Source organism: Apodemus sylvaticus, chromosome 3 (assembly GCF_947179515.1).
Source record: "Apodemus sylvaticus chromosome 3, mApoSyl1.1, whole genome shotgun sequence".
Classification (NCBI taxonomy): Eukaryota; Metazoa; Chordata; class Mammalia; order Rodentia; family Muridae; genus Apodemus; species Apodemus sylvaticus.
This window is the reverse complement of record NC_067474.1, coordinates 41,167,905-41,173,597: the sequence shown is the minus strand read 5'-3', so window position 1 is coordinate 41,173,597 and position 5,693 is coordinate 41,167,905. Positions and strand designations below refer to the sequence as shown.

Sequence of the window (5,693 nt, the reverse complement as noted above, 5' to 3'; positions counted from 1 at the left end):
TTTCAGCCCTGGATTGCTGCAATGAACATTTGACTTAAAATTTTAGTTTGTCATAATCACCTACAATTTGACTTACAGTTTATCAGCATGTAAGGATTCCTTTTTAAATCCTAATTGAATAATAGCCATACTCATTAGAACCCATTGGGGCAAGTCTCATTGGGGATGCTTTTAATAAAAACAGGAGAGGAAATGTAGAACAGAAGACATTTGTATGTGTTTATGTATGTATGCATTATTTATTTATTTACTTACTTACTTACTTACATACTTGCTTATTAGGTATACTTGACATATTTAGACTGGCTGCAGCAGATTAAAGTTAACAAAGAATATTTGCACCTTCTACAAAGTGTCAGACTTTACTTCCTTTTTCTGCTGAATTAGGGTGGACTCAGTAAAATGTCTAGTGAATTGAATATAACATGCACATTGAATGAATGGATAAATGAATGAATGTTTTCATTCAGGTCTTTTGGAACATTTGCTCATTGTCATCAAGTGCTTATTTTTAAGGGTATTCATGCTGGTTCAGGAAGCTGTACTTGCTGTGGCTCAGTTTCTCCCCGACTCCAAGCCTTGACTGACAAACACCAACCTCCGTCATGGCTGTGAAGCATCTTGGCCAAGCCCTCCATTTCATGCTGTCTATCTGCCTCTCTGGCATCAGGTGGAGAACATGCATTCGTGCCAAGTCCTGCTGCTTTTCATGTCATGAATGAAACTCCTCAGTTCCATCAACTTATACTATTATATTTGAAGGAAGTAGGCATGGTATTCAGAAGAAAGGCCACACTGTAAATTTAACCAGGCAAGGGTAACAGAAGAAGCTCTTCTTTTCTTTTACTAATTCTAAGTTACTGATTTTATTTTCATTTTCTTTCAGGCTCAGTTCATGATGCAAGTGTTTTCACCTATTAAATAAGGTGAAATTCTCTTGAGAACATGAAATTTTCTCAAGAGAATACCTAGGTATAGCTTTGTTAAGAAAACTTGAAGCATTTTAAATCTTTTTTTTTGATTTGGTTTGATTCTTTCTAAATTAGTCTCTATGTAAATAATAAATAACTTTATATTTGCAATTAAGAGACATAAGTTAATTTCATCAAAACAGTATGCTGTATGGGCTATTAATGTCAATGAAGAAAATGGTGATACTCAGGCATGTTAATATACATTTTTTAATTATTAAAACTATTTTTATTGGAAATTTTGTGTATTTATATTTCAAATTTTATCCCCTTTTCCAGTTTTCCCTCCTGAAACCCCCTCTCCCATACTCCCTCCCTCTGCTTCTATACTCCCACCTCACCATCCTGGCAGTCCCCTACACTGGGGAATCAACCTTCACAGGACAAAGAGTTTTTCCTCCTATTGATGCCAGATAATGCCACTCTCTGCTACATAAGCAGCTAGAACCATGGGTCGCTCCATGGATGGTGATATCAGCCCTGGAAGCTCTGGGGGTCTGGTTGGTTGATATTGTAGCAATCAGGTAGCAGACATAAGAGAATCAGGAGAAAAAAGTCAACCTGGTCTGCATAAAGAATTGTAAGCCATCCTAGAATGTAGAAAACCCTGCCAAGGAAAAAAATAATTTAAACTCTTTATATAGAGAAAATACTACTCGCCAGAAAGTCCTCTTGCTTCATTGGCCAGTGGTGGCATCCACTGGTATACTTGAACAGGTACTGGATTCGGTTCTATGCCTCCAATGTCAACAGCTCAATCTGTGACTCGGTCTGGCAATCCTCTAATTGCCCCTATCTGCATGTCATTCTCTGTGCCTCACCTAGAGAGAAGAATAAAATCATATTTCAATCAAATTGATTATCAAAATAGGAGTCAGAATGATATTGTTCCAAATGCAAAGAATAGTAGCTATGCACAACTTCAGCAGTGTAGAATCCCCAAATCTATGCAAAGCTTGATGGTAGGGATTTAATCAAGTGTCACCCTTTTCCAACTAAGATTCATTCTGCCACTTAAGTTCATGTCTTCTTCTATTTCAGAAGCTCTTACTTTTGTCTTAGCTGTGTTATCCTGATCATTAATCAGCAGGTTCTTCTCCGTTCTCATAGCTCAGAACTCAGCCAAGTATTTACCTTTCATGCTTTGATTTCACAAATATAACCATTATATAAAATATTATTTTAACATTTTGTGTTACTCACTTGTCAAGGACCAGCCTTGACTTGGACAGGTATTCCTTCGGAAGAGGTATTTGGGAGTGTAAAAGAAACTACTTGAAATCAATCTTGGGTACAAGCTGACAGCTTTGTCCGCTCAAGATATCAGACAGCTCTGTAGATAGCTCTTGGCTCTGTTGTCTGTTCAAGATAGCTTTCTGTTACAGACAGCTCTCTGCTTGAGAAAGCTCTCTCTGCTTGAGATAGCTCTCTTTGTATGAGATAGCTCTCGGGTTTTCTAACCAAAGTCAGAAAACCTGTTAGAAAAAATTCTAAAAGAGCTGTAACAGCTCTCAAGGATACCTTTTGTGTTTTTTCACCAAAGTCAAATATCCTGCTAGAAAAATTCTAAAAAAGGTATGTTCACTCTCCAGTTCTTTTTGGGTAGAGCTCTCTTGCAGAGCAAAGCCCAGTTTTTCTCTTTACAATTTACAAATCACAATTTTTACTACAAATTCAGCCATTTACTATATGTTTCCTTTTATGCATTCCACAAATCAGCATGTTATGAACTTAGTCTCTTGATTTTTAGAAAGATACACTAAGGACTTGGGTTGTTTTCTTTTCTTTTCTTTCTTTCTTTTTTTTAACATCAGAAAATATATTCAGAGATCTGCCATCCTTTGTTATCATAAATTTTGCTGGATGGGATTCAGTACTGAAATTACCATACTCAGCATGCATGGACCTAAACTAGCTCTGTCCAAGGCTGACCTTGAACTTAGAAATCTGCCTGCCATATTATCTTTCTTAAAAGTTGCCTCATTAGTGCAGCAGTATTTGTTCTTTTAGGTCCATGAAGGCCCTCATATAGTTCATATTGCATAGTTAAGAAATTATACATTCTTGAACCCATGTTTTCAGAGTTTTTACCCACAGCCTTAAGGGCTACCCTGGAGATCACAGCATTTAACATTTTACTAAGAAACATGGGCTATTTCTAAATATAATGGAATCATTAAATTTAATAGGAAAGCATACTCCCAAAAGGAAGATGACAATATGTACATTATTATATAATCAAGCATTATGCCTAGCAACCATCAGCACTCCTGGATGCCTATGTCCTGCTGGCTTTGCTCCAGGGGCAGGAACTTTGTCAAGCTGTCCCTTCTGTATGGCAGGATTTGGTAGTTATTCATTGAATATAACTCAATTTCCATATATAAGTGAAGGAACCATGATTTCTTACTTCAAAAGTTCTCAATAAATAATAAACATAAAACAAATAACTCTTACTACTCATAATAATTTCATATGATTCCAGATAGCAAACTATTTAGTAAGCATAATGGCACAAACCTCATTCAAATTCTTCATATTCATAAATGCAAAAGATATTTTCCTATTTGTGGAGTATAATTCATATACCTCCTGGTTCTTACTAAGTATTTGAGGCAAATTCAAAGACCAAACTTGAATCAATTTTTATAAATTTTTTCATTAAAATTTTATGATTTATGCATATAATTTTCTATGAGTACTTTCTACTCAAATGAACTAATTTCATAGAATTGAAAATTTCTATGATAGTCTTAAAAATTGCCAAAGGAAGAAAAAAAGCAACTAATTGCTAAAAGAAAATTAAAATGAAAATATATGTTTAAGAAATAAATTTAGTTAACCTTTTAATTTTTAATTAAAAACTACAATTAAACCATTGTTGTTCCTACTTTGAATCCTTATCAAACTGACTCCAGTCCCTTTCAAACTTGTGGTATCTTTCATATATATATTGTTTAAATGTGATTTCAAAAATGACCACTTGCAACTGAATAACTAGTTAAGGGTATCATTCCTTGGGAGGATTATTTTCTACCTCTCTGAGTATTTCTTAGTTACCTATAAGTATTAAGGGGTAGGACTCTGTAAAATGTCTTAATTCCACATTGTCTGCCATGTTTCATTATCTCCCAGTTCAAGGTCATTCCATACACATGCAAATTCAGCAAGTCTCAGTAGAAGATCAGGATCTCAGAAGACAGAAGCTCGAAAGAACCCAGGTATCCCTCAACAGAAGAGTGGATGCAAAAAATGTGGTATATCTACACAATGGAGTACTATTCAGCCATTAGAAACAATGAATTCATGAAATTCTTAGGCAAATGGATGGAGCTGGAGAACATCATACTAAGTGAGGTAACCCAGACTCAAAAGATGAATTATGGTATGCACTCACTAATAAGTGGATATTAACCTAGAAAACTGGAATACCACAAACATAATCCACACATCAAATGAGGTACAAGAAGAACAGAGGACTGGCCCCTTATTCTGGAAAGATTCAGTGAAGCAGTATAGGGCAAAACCAGAACAGGGAAGTGGGAAGGGGTGGGTGGGAAAACAGGGGGAGGGAAGTGGGCTGATGGGACTTTTGGGGAGTGGGGGTCTAGAAAAGGGGAAATCATTTGAAATGTAAATAAAAAAAATATATCGAATAAAAAAGAAAATAACAAAAACAAACAAAAAAAAACAAAAACAAAAAATACTAACATTCAAGCATTCTATCACTTACTACTTCTTTACAGTTTGTATTTCTCTAGCTTTCCTGCACTAAATTTTTGTCTACAGTAAGATGTGGTCTGTATAATCTCCCAAGAGTTGTTCTGAGAATAACATAGATTAAGTAATGAGAAATGTCCAGCATTATACTTGCCAGATCTGGAGATTAATGAATGTTAATTTCCATTCTCTTCTTTTTAATGTTTCATGGAGTATGTTTAGAAGTCAGAGCATGCAGTGCAGTCATCCATGTGACTTTAAAGAATAGAGTGGTCAATAAATGTCACTCATTAAAACAGAACTGGCTTCCTACATAATTTGACTGTTACTCTGATTGAGAGTAAGAACCTGTCATCAGCTAAGGAAATGTACCTGGGATTGTCTCGGGTTTTATTCTAAGTTATTACTCACAGAGAATTGAAAAATGTTTAGCCTATATTTGGAATTCATCTCAAGGTTGTGATAAATTATGATTGAGAGCACTCCTGTGGCAGTGACTTAGGTAGCTTTTCAGAAATATAAATTGAAACAGGAAACAACGTAGTGGAACTCTATGAACAAGTGGAAAGAACCAGGCTACTAAAAACTGGTGAAATTTGGCCCAATAGAGGTCCTAGTGTGTGTTTCAAGAAGAGCATAGGACATGCCCCAGATTTCTATGCCAAGGCTTCTAGTTATGCTCTTAGAACACAAGGCAAAACAATACATTGTAAAACTGACCTTTGCTGTACATCCTTATTATCTCCCAATAGACAAAATCACAGGGCAGTAAGGATTTCAGGACACTGAGTGCTCATGTACATATATGCAGTTACTTTTATTTTAGTGAAAGTGATTTTTTTTTCTGGAAAATTTGCTGCCAAGCAGTATGTACTAGGGCAGTAACTCACATTTATTTACTAGGTTGTTATGTTAATTTAGAAATGTTGTTATGTTATTTTAGAAATTGTAGTCATATATTTTCCCAGAAAGATATGGGAAAACAAAGTGCTTCAATTAAAC

The 5,693-nt window shown here is 35.3% G+C and overlaps 1 non-coding gene across 1 annotated transcript; it reads right to left on the bottom strand.

Annotated features, from left to right (window-relative positions):
• Window positions 1–2,418: 2,418 nt before the first annotated feature.
• LOC127681871 (U7 small nuclear RNA) lies at window positions 2,419–2,481 on the bottom strand. Its single transcript, XR_007977218.1, has one exon. It is a non-coding gene; the product is annotated as a U7 small nuclear RNA (small nuclear RNA).
• Window positions 2,482–5,693: the final 3,212 nt, after the last annotated feature.